The following is a 15227-nucleotide window of genomic DNA, read 5'->3' on the forward strand; positions in this document are numbered from 1 at the left end:
CAGGCTCCTGTGCTTGCCATGGGGCTTGCTTGCCTTGCTGTATATTAGAGTCTAGCGCTCATTAGTGGCTGGTTTTTGCTTTCGCTGCTTGCTGTAGTGCTGGACTGCTGATCATCTTACTCTGCTGTGCCTGGGAACATTCTGGTAACAGCAATGCTGATGCGCCTGGGCTGGCAGATGGCCAGGGCATCGCTGCTGTTTCTGTGCTGCTGTACTGCACAGGCTGGAACTCCAGGGAGAACTCGAGTCGAAGGGACTGTGACCTGTGGATGAGTCCACGTGGGAGCAGGACACCCTCGAGAGTCTGTGGCCGTGAATAAGACCACATCAGTGCAGGTACATCTCTCAGCATCTGTGGCCGTGGTTATGTCTGTGCCGCAGCAGGTATACCTCTGGAGAAATTGTGGCCCAAGGATAAGTCCACGCTGGAGAAGGTACACCTCGAAGCATCTGTGGCTGTGGATAAGTCCATGCTGCAGCAGGCACACCTCGAAGCATCAGTGGCTGTGCACGAGGTTGTGCTGGAGCACCTCAAAGCGTGTGGCCACAGATAAGGCCACGAGCAGGTACAGCCCTGGAGGGACTGCAGCCATGGGTAGGGCCATGTTGGAACAGGTTTACTTCTGAAGGGACTGTGGCTGTGGGTAGGTCCACGCTGGAGCAGGTATATCTCTGAAGGCATTGTGGCCCATGGAGAAGGCCACGCTGGAACAGGCGCACCTCAAAGCGACTGTGGCTGTAGATAAGTCTATGCCGCAGCAGGTGTACCCCTGGAGAGACTGTGGCTCATGGATAAGGCTCCACTTGGAGCAGGTTACATCTTTAAGGGACTGCAGTCTGTGGATAAGTCCAAGCCGGAGCAGGGGCAAGGGGAGGAGTTCATTGCAACGTTAAACCCTATAACCTGGCCCAAAGGGACCAGGGGTGGAGACTGTAATGGAAATACCTTTAAATTGTTGTAACCCATGATTTGAGTTGCATGTTACAGGAATTACTATAGCAGGAACCACCTGAACCAATGGAGGACAAGCCTTAGAAGAAGCAGTGCAAGTGCAGCAGTGACCCGACCTGAGCTGGCTTTGGTGCCCAGTAACTCCTCACAACACACCACCTCTCCTGTCCTGAGTGACCACCATAACAGATGGAGCCCAAAGTCATGGACTGAATGAACTCAATGGACATTTTGTGGACATTTATGGACATTTTACAGGGGTGGTCCTAGACTAAGGACCTAAGATCTGTGTATTATATCAAAGGATGGGAAGGGTGGTGGTGGGTAATGAGGATGTATTGGATAGTGTGAGACCTGAGCATAACGTAAATGGTATGAAATAAGGGGTAGAGAATGTGCTGGTTTTGGCTGGGACAGAGTTGGTTTTTTTTTTTTGTAGTAGCTAGCATGGGGCTATGTTTTGGATTGGTGCTGAAAACAGTGTTGATAATACAGGGATGTTTTCGTTATTGCTGAGCAGTGCTGACACAGAGTCAGGGCCTTTTCTGCTTCTCACCCCACCCCACCAGGCTGGGGGTGCACAAGCAGTTGGGAGGGGACATAGCCGGGACAGCTGACCCCAACTGACCAAAGGGATATTCTACACCATATGATGTCATGCTCAGCATATAAAGCTGGGGGAAGAAGGAGGAAGGGGGGGACGTTCGGAGTGATGGTGTTTGTCTTCCCAAGTAACCATTATGCATGACGGAGCCCTGCTTTCCTGGAGATGGCTGAACACCTGCCTGCCCATGGGAAGCAGTGAATGAATTCCTTGCTTTGCTTTGCTTGTGTGCGCGGCTTTTGCTTTACCTGTTAAACTGTCTTTATCTCAACCCACGAGTTTTCTCACTTTTACTGTTCCGATTCTCTTCCCCTTCCCACCAAGGGGGGAGTGAGCGAGCGGCTGGGTGGGGCTTAGTTGCCAGCTGGGGTTAAACCATGACATACCCATAAAAGTAAACAATTCAAGACAATGTTTTACATCCTTGAAAAGGTCCCAAAACAGGATTTTCCACCGAGGCTGCAACTCCCTTGGCTTGCATTTTCTCTTCTCTTCTCTTTTCTTTTTTTCTTTTCTTTTCTTTTCTTTTCTTTTCTTTTCTTTTCTTTTCTTTTCTTTTCTTTTCTTTTCTTTTCTTTTCTTTTCTTTTCTTTTCTTTTCTTTTCTTTTCTTTTCTTTTCTTTTCTTTTCTTTTCTTTTCTTTTCTTTTCTTTTCTTCTTTTCTTTTCTTTTCTTTTCTTTTCTTTTCTTTTCTTTTCTTTTCTTTTTTTCTTTTCTTTTTTCTTTTCTTCTCTTCTCTTCTCTTCTCTTCTCTTCTCTTCTCTTCTCTTCTCTTCTCTTCTCTTCTCTTCTCTTTTCTCTTCTTTTCTCTTCTTTTCTCTTTTCTTTTCTTTTCTTTTCTTTTCTTTTCTTTTCTTTTCTTTTCTTTTCTTTTCTTTTCTTTTCTTTTCTTTTCTTTTCTTTTCTTTTCTTTTCTTTTCTTCTCTTTTCTCTTCTTTTCTTTTTTCTTTTCTTTTCTTTTCTTTTCTTTTCTTTTCTTTTCTTTTCTTTTCTTTTCTTTTCTTTTCTTTTCTTTTCTTTTCTTTTCTTTTCTTTTCTTTTCTTTTCTTTTCTTTTCTCTTCTCTTTTCTCTTCTTTTCTTTTTTCTTTTCTTTTCTTTTCTTTTCTTTTCTTTTCTTTTCTTTTCTTTTCTTTTCTTTTCTTTTCTTTTCTTTTCTTTTCTTTTCTTTTCTTTTCTTTTCTTTTCTTTTTTCTTTTTCTTTTTTCTTTTCTTTTCCTTTTCTTTTCTTTTCTTTTCTTTTCTTTTCTTTTCTTTTCTTTTTTCTTTTTTCTTTTCTTTTTTCTTTTCTTTTCTTCTCTTTTCTTCTCTTTTCTTTTCTTCTCTTTTCTTCTCTTTTCTTTTCTTCTCTTTTCTCCTTTTCTTTTCTTTTCTTTTCTTTTCTTTTCTTTTCTTTTCTTTTCTTTTCTTTTCTTTTCTCTTTTCTTTTCTTTTCTTTTTTCTTTTCTTTTCTTTTCTTCTCTTTTCTTCTCTTTTCTCTTCTCTTTTCTCTTCTTTTCTTTTTTCTTTTCTTTTCTTTTCTTTTCTTTTCTTTTCTTTTCTTTTCTTTTCTTTTCTTTTCTTTTCTTTTCTTTTCTTTTCTTTTCTTTTCTTTTCTTTTTTTTCTTTTCTTTTCTTTTCTTTTCTTTTCTTTTCTTTTCTTTTCTTTTCTTTTCTTTTCTTTTTCTTTTTTCTTTTCTTTTCTTTTTTCTTTTCTTTTCCTTTTATTTTTTTTCTTTTTTCTTTTCTTTTTTAGCACAAATCAATTTTGTGACTATACTGAAACAGTGATGCTAAATTCTGTTATCTTTAATTATGTTGCTAGCAGAATAAATTGTGTAGTTACTTAAACCTCAGCAAAGTCCCTGCCTTATTCCCCCATCTGCATGTAAGCTACTTTTTACAGGCTATTTTCTCCCCACAAAAATCTGAACTACTTTTTTTTTTTTGAATGAACCCATCCACTATTTCTTCACTTATCAGCTTGGAAATGTTGCTGTGTTGGTTTCACACAGTGTGATAACTTCATCTTGAATGGATCTTTGTCTTGGCTTATTTTGTCAGAAGAAGTTGGTTTTCAACAAGCCCCTTTAATTCTGTTTCCTTTCAGTTATTGTCTCCTAAAATATCAACATGTGGGTTAAAAATAATCTGTTTACACCTTTTGAAGAGCAACAGTGGATCAGGCAACTTACTGTACTACTTATTTATTGTCAGTAAGCCCCATCCCGCACCCACGAAAGACAATCAGGGCTTTGCCATTGAGTGAAATAAAAGCAGGATGAGACCATATGGTTCTTGTTAAACAAGCCTCATCTTCCTATTGTTAATGCTTATCTCCAAAATAAAGTATTTCTGCAGAAAGCATATTCCCATAGCATGTTCTCTTTCCAATGACCAGCTGGTTGCCAGTTTGTTATTTGCACTGCAGTAGACCACTTTCATCTATTTCTATTCCAGGCCAAGAACACCATTTGTACATTGTCCAACTTGGAAATGTTAATCTGACACCATTGGTCACGGGCCTTTTAACTTCAAGTGGCAAACTTCCAGCGAGCTGCCAGTTGAGTATTTACACTGGAATCTTTCTTAGCCCAGAAATAAACTATTTGTTCACCATAAACATCAGCAACACGCCAATAATTTCTGCAGCACACATGTAGGAAGGTACAGCCCACCGCACTTTGCTGTTGGCTTCTCAATAACCTCCTAAGTAGCTCCTTGGGGAGATGCTGCTTGTCTTGAGCCAAGATAAATGCATCTATTTCCCCCTCCATGCATGTACATAACTTTTATTTTCATTCACGGGAGTTACACATGCATATTGAAAGGCAAGAAGAGGGATCAACATTAGGATGGTCGGGCAGGAGTCTGACAGCTTCTCCTGAAACCCAGGACTGCCTGTAAGGGCCAAAACACCAGGGAAACTCTAATGCAAAAAGATCCAGTTGCTTTGGCATCGTCCGCAGCTCCCCGTGCACGAACACGAGCACAGCGCTTGGGACGCCCGCCGGGAAAGAGGCAACACTGGATGTACTTGAATGTAGCTTTTCAGAAAGCAGAGTGGCATGAGTCCTATGGGATTTTGCTTAGGAGATTGCTATTACTTCCAGCAATACGATTTATGCTTCCTGAAAGAATATTATACTTTGGGCTCTTTTCAATGAAATAAAAGACTGATGGGGAAAAGAAAAAAAAAAAAAAAGTTATGCTGGGTTCTGCGATTTAACTTAAGGAATGTTATGCACTGGCAAGGGTGTGTTTCATGTACTTTGTTCGACTCTGTTAAAATAAAACATTTCCTTTTTACATATTCCTGCGGTGACCTGCGGATGGGAGAGGCCAAAGAAAGACTTTAGTGAGCTCAAAATGTAAACTTCAGGAATGGAAACCCCCTCTTTTAAAGAAAAAAGAATAATAACAATGATGCCCTGTTCTCCCCTTCGCTTTTCCTATTTAGTCAGATAACGTACCCGTCGCCTTTTGTGTTACCTTGGTTGTTCTAAGTAAAAAAAAATAAAACATCAGGTTAAAGGACAACTGACCCTACAGAAGTACTTTAGCAAAAACTCAGAGGACCATTTGGGATGTACAGCTGATCTTATTATTTATGGACTCCTTAGCACCTACCTGCACATTTAGTTCAGCATCCCCATCCACCTGCACCTCAAAACCACCTGGAAAATGCCGGTCAAAATGCAAATTCTGGCCAGCATGAAAAGCAGGATCCTGCAAATGCACATTATATGAGCTAAGAAGAGGTGTGCATCCCACATCAGGCTGGACACTGGGACTTGATGAATGCCCCAACCAAACCATGCCGCTGTCCAGGCACAAACTGTGGGGAACAGCAGCTCATAGCCCCCTGCTCCCCTATGGAGAGCAATTCTTGAGCAAAGCCCAGCAACTTAATTTGCAGGTTTAAGCCCTCTGCCCTGGCTTTGCACTGGAAGAAAGCAGCATTTGCATCGCCAGTGAGCAAGCACCTGAGTTTTGGTGGCCCTCGCTGACCTGTCTAGGCAATTAAGTGCCCAAACAGTGGCTGCACACATTCGCTCCAAGCCTCCCAGACTCTCCTCCAGAATCCAACTCCTAACAGGGAACAGTTTCAGTGTTAGGGACATGACATACAATGTGATTTGGGATCTTAAAGGCTCAGATGCTTAAAAAAATTCCCCTTTGCTTGTAGAAGTAATGTAAAAAAAAGTGCATTTCCTATCCACTTACAGTGACTGACAGAAGTACGATAAGAGACACTCATTGTTGCTAGATACTCTAGTACCTTGGGCAAAAAGCAGCTACACTGTGAAACCGAGGATGTCTCTTTCCAGTGCTGCAGCTCACTTGCTCCTGCAGTCAATGGGATTTCTATGTAAGACATCAATTTTAATTCTGACCTTTGCTAACTTCCCACTGCTTGATTTTTTTGCACCCTCAGCATTCCTTCATTTTGGGAGTATGAAATATATACAAATATGTAGCCATCTACCACGCACCAAAATTTTGATAAACATATATTTTTCTTACCTCACCTAAGGCTCCTCTTGCAATCGAATGAAGGCAAACAAAATATTTTGACATCTTGAAATACATTCTCTTTTCCAGGAGGGCAAATAAATAGACCTGACATAAAATAATGTCATAACAATCAGCAACTACAACTCGATTCTCGCTGCTGTAACTTGAAACTCGTAAGAGAAGGTTAAAGTAACCCAAGTCTGAATTCCTGACCACTAAAAAAGCATCCACTCCTTTTGCGTTGGGTTTTTCTGTATGGCTAATCCTATTTGGGGCAACCTCTGAGCTAGGTAAAATAGCAAAGTATTTCCCCAAAATGTTTAAGGAAATTTGACAATTTGAAATTGGCCTCATTGACTGCAGCCAAGCAATAAGAAACTGGAGCAGGCAGAATTGCAGATCGAGGAAGGGCACTTGGACTCCAAGGGAAGAAGGAAATCAAGCCCCTTTCGGAAGAAATCTGGTTACCAGGGGAAAACTAGGAGTCTGCAAAAGGATAACAGGCCTGAGAAGAGCGATGGGGAGACTGGGACAGAACCCCAGGCTGCCAGAGAAAAAAGTTGAGCGGTTGAAGAAAGACTCAGAGAACTTAAAAAGAGAAGCCTGGGGCTAATCTTTCTGCTGGTTTATTTTCTCCCCCTGTTTGTTTATTTGCTACAAGTCAGATTTTGGAGCAATTAGTAAAATATCATGCAAATATTCCCTGTGTGACTGCACATGAATAACTTTAATTTCGCTAAACATTTGTCTCATCGTTCCGAAATACATCTGCTGTTTGCATTAAGATAAGCTGCTAAAATATTGGGAAGTAAATTACAGTTTTTATAAGATATTTATGAAACAACTTCTTATTTGTATATTAAATATCTCTGACTATCACGGCCTGTTTTTTTGGCTGACGTCTGCCTTCCCTGGGAGCATCCGTGCCCTGTTTCAATTACAGACTGGGCTGAGTACCATCTTGTGGAAAAGCTCCAACTGGCTGGGAATGGCTCAGCGTACACTCGTAACAGGCTGAGGGAATAGTACCAGATCTGCCAACAGTCTACGACAAAAAAACCCCCAAAATACAAGGTTGCACATGTGCATAAATCGCGTGGTATTTGCAGAAATTCTGGCATGGCACCGCAGGAGCGTGCGTTGCTCTGCTTGGACAGGGCGCTGCAGTAAGTGCCCTTATGGGGAGTGAATGATAACGCTTGGAGGCTGCTCCCAGTCCCTGCTTGGTGACCACACACCATACCAGGAAGTAAATTAAAAGCATTTTTGACTGTTTCGTCCTCTCAGGGTTGTCCCATTCTCTTTGCATGCAGAGAAGTCCTAAGGGGTTGGGGAGAGATGCATTGGTTAGTATTGCCACAGCCCAGAAGAGCTCATGTGTAGACCTGTTTCCAAGTTTTCAAAGGAGATGTGGAAAATTGGGTCACTTGTCATCTTCCAGTGCTGACGTTTGGAACAGGACCGGTAACAATAACCCTAAGGGCTGTACCCCGCAGGAGGGAGATGGGATGGTTGAGGAAGGTGGAGGATGGAAAGCAAACAGATCTATGTACTGGAGGAGCTGGAGGACGTTGCTGCTGTGCCGTCGGGGACATACCTGCACTAGCTTCAAGCATGGGTAGATGGAGCTGTGGGAACTCAGGGTGGGCAATGAAACCCTCCTGAGATGCAGGCAAATCACTGCCATAGTTTGCTCTAGACAGGATCTGCATTGCTGGCAGCACCCAAACCACTTCAACTGAAGTTAGCTCATGCATGAGCTCTAGCCACACGTGAGCATGGACACGTCTGTAATATTAAAGGTTATGCCTACGTCCCTCTTAAAACCCGGCCTAGAGTGCTCAGGAGTTGCCACGGCCCCACAGACAATGTGTAGTTGGGCTGCGTGGGATCTATGAAGCCACCAAGGAGTTTATTTACCCTCCAACCTTCACATCTGTGACCCGTGTCCTTATGTGGATAGGCACCAGCTGCAAGATTTCTTGTCTGGACACACAGCGTATCTGGCTTGGAGGGATTTGAGGGTTCAGTTCAGAGATGCTGGCAGTGGAGTTTGGGTGTGCAAATCACAGATTAGGTACTTCTGAGCTACCTCGCTCGGAGTGCCACCTTCATGATTAGCATCATCTCACTTTACATCCCCTGCAAAGCTGCTCCATCCCTAGTCCACAGGTTAAAACTGAATGCCCATTTTAAAAGTAAATGGGGTGAAATGAGAAGAAGGGGAAAGAAGAGGAAGCCTGAGGCACCGGGGTTTGCATTTAGATGATCTAAATTCTGGATGAAGAAGTCTGGGAAAGAGATGAGGAGATTAAAAAACTTTAACACTGCTTACCACCTTAACCCACAAATCCCTCTCTGGTTTGGTATTAACATTACCTACATGGAGTCCAACTTAAAAAATAATAAAAGGGTTGTATAAGCCAGCTTGCCCTCCTCTTGCTTGTGCTCCATGCAGTGCCCATACTGCTGCTTGTACGGCCACACACCGCATTGGTCCAGGGACCCTCGAATTGATGCAACAGGGTGGGGAAGCAAGAAGGGGCAGAGTGTATTTCAGCATGGATCAGTCCCCCATGATAATAACAGCCTGGGGCTGTGTGGCCGGGTTCAGGCTGCCTCGTCGAGGTATATCGGTACCCACGTGCCACACTGAGCCATGCCTGCTGTCCCAGCTTCACGGAGCCAAGGGCTCTGGCAGGGACCACACCGGCAATTGTGCAACCCCACTCAGCTGCAGATTTCCTCTGGCACTGGCAGCACAATAGCGGGCCTGTTGGTAAACAGGAATTGTTTTCCCGCCACAATAGGGCTCGGGATGAAATCATTCCCTGATACCAGGCAGCCTCGACATGCCTCCTCCACTCCCCACCCCAGTTTAGATGGTAGCGCCTTCCTGCTCCCCGTGGGCCTCGAGTCCCTCATAAAACGACAACACAATAAAACAAAATAATAATGGAATCCATATAAGGCTTGATGTCTTCATCGCGCCTTAGAAAAAGTGCCAAGGGAGCTTCGCTGAATATGGGCAGCAGGTTCCTGGCATTGGCAAGGATTTTTTTAAGAGGAGGAAAGGACATTTTTCAAGTCCAGGATGCCAGTATCCATCTTGCCCATCCTCAGCCATACACCTCCAGCGGAGAGAAACAGGTAGTTATGGGAGATGAATCCCCAGGTCTGGTTAAGTTCACCTTAACATCTGGGGGCTGCGCAGAAAGGGAGGTGACTCCTGACAGCCCCACCAGCCAGGGCTGGCCCGCTCCCGGCATCCCCCTTCCTGGCGGCATCGGGGACTGTTGGGCTCTCGCAGAACATTTTGTGGTCAGCGTAATTGCATTGTGTTGTCTTAAAACTGCCAAGGCGTGGCCCTAAATAAAACCAGGCCCCCAGCCTCGCTCCAAGAACATCAGCCCCCAGCTCCCTGTATGCGCGGTCTGATGCACGGCCCTGTCCAGCCTCCCTGCCCTGCTTTCATTTCAGGCGCAAGGTTATTAATGAATTTGTAATTGCATAGGGGGAAAAAAGATAAACATATGATTTGGGACAAATATATACATGTCATGAATATATATATATACACACACACACTCTCTCTCTCTCTTTCATATCTATATATATTTTTTGGTCAATGGTGTCCTAGAACCCAAATGCACCATTTAATTATTTGTGCTGGGAGTGCCAAAGGAACCTACCATTTATTTATACAGTTAAATCAGCTGCAGATGTGTGTGTGCTTTTTCCTTTGTTCTTTCTTTCCTTCAGTGTTGGCATTTCTGACATCTCCAGTTTTTTTTTCCCTCTCTCATTCAATGAGGGCATCTGAAAAGCATCTGAAAGGGCATCTGGAAACGGCTCGCTACTCCCTCCCTGGTCCTGTCCACAGGGGCGGGCATCCCACATTGCTCTCAGAGGGCTGTGCTTTCCTCCTGCCCCAAAGCAAGGGCTTGACAAATTAAGACCTCAAACACCAGGAATTGAGGGGAAAAGGAAAGTTTCCTGCACCGCATGGGCCCAGGAGAGCTCCTCTGGTGAAGGAAACATTGCAGCTGAGACCCCACAGCTCACTGCATCCGTGGGCACGCGCTGGAGGAGCTGAGTACCACAGGGAAGGAGCATCACGCTGTTTCCTGAGCAGCCCAGCATAATTTTGGTCCCCATTAACAAGCTTCCCCTCTCCATTTTTATAAGTGACCGCTGCTTTTCATTTTTCGGGGCAGGGAGAGTATGGAGCATCTGTCTGAGCTGGGCTTTGGCAAAACCTGCTGCCTTGGAGAGCTCTGCCTGGGCTGTCGCTGCAACTTGCTTGCATCAGCCTTGTTCAGTGGTTTGGGTTTATCCCCATGAAAACCAGGCTCAGCATTAGCTTTCAGGTGACAGGTGACACAGCTGAAGTCAGAGATGCCTGTTTGATTTTCAGAAGCATTATTGATTTTCTCATGATTTCCCCCCCCCCATTATGTTCCTTTTCTTGAGTGAAATTCAGAGGAGCAGTGCACCAGCCACTCCAAGCAGCATGCCAACAATTGCCAGCAGAAATCAGGACAAATACTGCTCTACCCCTTTTGGCAGGAGAAGGCAATCTCTTTCTGCTTTACCTGGAAGACAGTCATCAAGGCTTCGTAGCCCCGGGAAGCAACTTAATGCTGCAGCCAGAAAATGCACTTCAGATTCTTTTGGCAGGAGACTGATGTTTCCTAGTACCACTCTGGATGCTTAAATGATGTGATAATAAGCCTATTAGAAGCATTTAGGAGATAGGACTATTAGCAAATGATGATTCATTTTTAAACTTTTAAACGTACCTAAAGCTGATGTTCACATGTTGAAACTCCACTCGCTGTCAGTTGAGCTGGAGGGTGAGCGATGCCGTGGGTGTCGGGTGCTGGCTGCACCCCCGGGGCTGCTCCCGACAGACCCTTCCACCCCACCGACACAGCCTGGCCACTTTTTAAAGCCAAAGACCACACTCCAAGGACATTTCCAAGCACAACTTCCAGAAATCCTCTTGGGGAAGCTGGTCACGATGCCACTGAGACAGTCTCTTTAAATTCACCCATATATGAGGAGGATAACCTGGTTGCTCTGACTTGCTTTGTAGCAATTATCCCCTATGAACATTGTATAATCTGGTTCATCCCATATTATCTGAAAAGGTACAATACCTATAAAACTGTTTCATATATACATTTGCATATAGGCAAAACCTCAAGATGTACTTAAATATGCAATTTATTATATTTTGTTATGTATCTACATTATACAGATTTTTCTTTCCTTTTTATGTTTTATCTCATAAAAATGTATAGAAGCCTAAGCATATATGCATATGTATGTATGCATAGAATATAGCATGTATATTCAATAATATGCACTGTGTCTATAAATTTATATGTACATATATATGCACACATGTATATACAGATTTATACACACACACATATATATAAGTATGTATGCATATCTATCTACCTATCTATATGTATGGGCACATGCTGGGTGTATAAAGACGACTGACTACCAGAACACTGTTCCAAGGCACGCTGAGTCCCTCAATACAGACTACGAGGCTTCACAACAGCTCCCAGGCTAGACATGTAAGCAAGTCCACTTAGGCATAACAGCATTCTCCCTCTTACACATTATGAGCTGCTTTCATTAAAATTCCACACTTCTTTTGAGAGGCTTCTCTTGCAGCCACTACTCACAAGCCCTGTTTCTCTCCTGCTCGCAGTAAAGTGATCTTCCTCTCTGCCTGGCCACCAACTCCTGCTGGGGCAAAGGCAGCGTAACCAAACCAGATTTGGTTAGTTGGTATAAAGCACCAATTGCTGGCTTTATTGCCATTGAGCTACCATACCCAGAAGACCTGAAATATTTTAAAATTATCTCTAAAATACTTTTTATTTCTTATTCTCTAGCAGGCACATTGCAAACAGCATGCAGGTTCCCCCGCAGTTCACCAAGCCAACTAAACTGTATATTTTTTGTGAGTTTTGAATGTATAAAACAGCTTGTCTGATAGCTGATGATGGCCTTGCTCTGCAGTGCTTTGGCACTTCCCCGGTGTGGCTGTGCTCGCCAAGGGGCTGCGCTCCGGCTGCACGCCTCACCACCGGGAAAAGCGCCGGAGGCTGACGGGGAAAGGGGCCCGGACCGCAGCACTGTGAGGCACCACAGTGCCATTTTGAATCAAAATATTTATTCCTGACATTTTGTGAGAGGGAAGGCGGGGGGGGGGGGGGGGGTGGCGGGAAGCAAAACCTGGCTGTAATTCAAAGTCTCTGCAAAGTCACTGGGAATCTTCCAAAAAGTTTCAGCAAGAGCAGGATTAGCTCCCCCCATATATACATAAAATTTGTTGTCTTTTGCATATCAAAGTGGTGAAGCCTCTGTTCTCTTCAGCTATTGCTTTTAAGTGTGCTATAAACAGAGCCTTATCTGTCCAGAAAAAAAAAGGCTTTGACAAGAAGACTAGCTCAGATGCTGAGACAAACTTGGCCACCTTCCTGCAGCGAGAGCAACACCAATAAAGATGTGGGCTGTCTCTAGATGCTGTCGATAACGTGATTTGGACGGGTGTTCGAAAACTTTCGCTACGTCCCTGTTGTTGTTTACACTAACAAACCCTTTATCATCCCCTCCTCTCCACCCTCACCCTCCCTCCCACGTGTGCTGGGTGCCATATTGCAGCCAGGGTGGGACGGGCTGAAACGGCTCCGTATTTCTCCCAGCCACAGTAGCAGACACTAAAGAATCTACAAAAGCAAGAAAAATCAAGTCGGTGAAAGGAAAACTTCCCAAGCCTGCTTCTTGAACTGAGCAGCTTCACTCAACTCCACTTCTTCAAATTCCACCTTCATCTCCCTTCTGTTTTCCTTTCTGTAGACCAGATACGACTTTACCTACTATGTAATTTCTGTGGATTTTTCTCAGCCCTCCTCTCTTCTGGGGAGTTGCTCACTGATGCCTGTGTATCCTATTAATAGGTTAAATATGCTGGAAATTTGGTCAATAATTAGGCTGATGAGACAACCTAGTAAAAGGACCTGAGTGCAGCCCGTTCACCCACTGCACCATGAGCTTCTCATGACCAGCAGGAGCAGAATTGATAAAAAGCAATGACCCCCATCCCCCAAATTCTCTTTTCTCAGCAATTTGAGCATATGTCGCTCCAAATATGTGCAAGGAACCTGTATGCTGTGTCAGAAAAAGGCACATTTATGAAGTGGGGGTTTAGGATAGGATTGAACCAAAGAGCCAATGCTGGAGGGGGTGAGGCTGCAGAGGTCTCGCTGGGCTGGCCACGTCCAGGCTGCGTGGTGGATATCAACTGAATGGTGAAATCAGAGCAGATGACGCTTCTCAAAAAATGGCACATGTATATTCATATATACATGAACACACACGCACATATAAAAATCCACTGTGAATCTACGGAAACCCTAAGGGTGTGCACGGACTGGTCTTCATTAGCATCTGGACAGAAAAAAACCGCTTCCTCGTCTTGTTTCTGGACACTGAAAAACATCAGCACTTTTTTGCAACTTCTTGAAATATTTTCAGCATGTGCTGGCCCAGCCTTCCTCTGCGCCCAGGGAATTATGGAAATACCAAAGACTGATGGAGCTGCCAGGGAGAGCGGTGGCACGGTTATGCCCAGGCCGGCAAAGAGAAGAGCGTTTCCAGCTTAACGCTGAAAATTCAGATTCTGTCCAAGTCTTTGGAGAGCAGATGTCAATTATGAATCACATGATTACTCTGCCATATTTTTCCTGGTTATGCTCATTGACTTAGATAAGGTATCATTTTTCACCTACAAAATATGTTGCATATACAATAAATAATATGCACAGTACCATAATAAATATTCAGTATATACGGTGTGTGCATTATAGTGGTCCTGGTAGAGTTATAGCAGAACAGTCAAGGCTGAATTGGCATTTTCATTATAAAGGCTGATAATTCAAGAGCAGTAGCAAAAGACAATGAAATACCATCTGCTCGCACGCAAACAGCTTTTACAGAGAGGGTTTAAGGTCTTGATGCGAGCAGATCTGCATAGAGGGCAAAAAAGAGAGGCACTGTCTCTCACTGTCAAAACTCTTCACCTGATTTTGTTCCTACTTAGATGGCAGTTGATGCTTTTCCTAAATCTCTGGCTTCTGGAGCCAGAAGATACTATGAGCGTCAGTGTTCTTGTAGGAGATAAAAAGGGGCATTCTCTAGACTTTCTGGCACAAGAGAAAAGCTTGCGAATGTGAACTCTGCAACTCAACAACCAGAATACAGACAGGGTAGCTGTAGTTTTAAAAAGTTTTCTCTGCCACACTTGGACTTCTTAACACCAAGGAGGAGCCACGCATGCTCAGTGTGCCGACCTCTCCCAGTGGTACCAAGTTCAGTAACCGGCATCAGGTCTGCATCTGCTCCTTTACAGCGGCCCCTGGGGCTAGTTCAGGCGTGGCATATCACGCACTTCCAATGATCCGACCTCTTTATACCGCAAATTATTGTCTCCCTAACCACTGCAGCCTCTTCTACCTTCAATGCAATTTCTGCCGTAGCTTGTCTGTGACGGCTTGACCAGAATTCAATTAAATACTCCTGACCCAGCCATATGACTGGCTTACACAAAGTCTTCACAGCATTTTTGGTAGCCTCAGGCCAACCTTTATATCCCTGCTCAGCTTCCTTCCGATGGCTGCAGCCCACCAGGTGGAGGTTTGCACAGGAACGGTTGTTCCGTGCAATGCACACATCTCAGCAGGAGGTTTTTGGAGCATGGTCTGGAGGTGCTCGAAATGGGGCTGGCTGGACACAGGCGAGCAGCTTTGCTGGTGGGTAGGAGGAGGAGGCATTTTCCAGCAGAGGGTGTTAAAGAACAAGCGGGAGGTCTGGTGGTAGGTGGCAACCTCTTCTTTCAGCACAGCTGCTTGCAGAGGGCATGTCTGTTTACACCTTGAACTAATCACAGTGACAACCACCAGTGAAAACCTGGATGCGGGGAAATCCATGGGAATTTTGCCCAGACTTTTCCCTTGAGCTGTTACACTCATGGTTCAAACGTATTTCTTCCAGTACGTGGTACCTTTCCCTCCAACAATGAAATTCATGCAGATTTTTTAGCTCATACCCAGCAGGCATCTAAGCATCCTCACGGTCCTAGTGCAATAAAA

The sequence above is a fragment of the Aptenodytes patagonicus genome, chromosome 3 (assembly GCF_965638725.1).
Source record: "Aptenodytes patagonicus chromosome 3, bAptPat1.pri.cur, whole genome shotgun sequence".
In the NCBI taxonomy this organism is placed as follows: domain Eukaryota; kingdom Metazoa; phylum Chordata; class Aves; order Sphenisciformes; family Spheniscidae; genus Aptenodytes; species Aptenodytes patagonicus.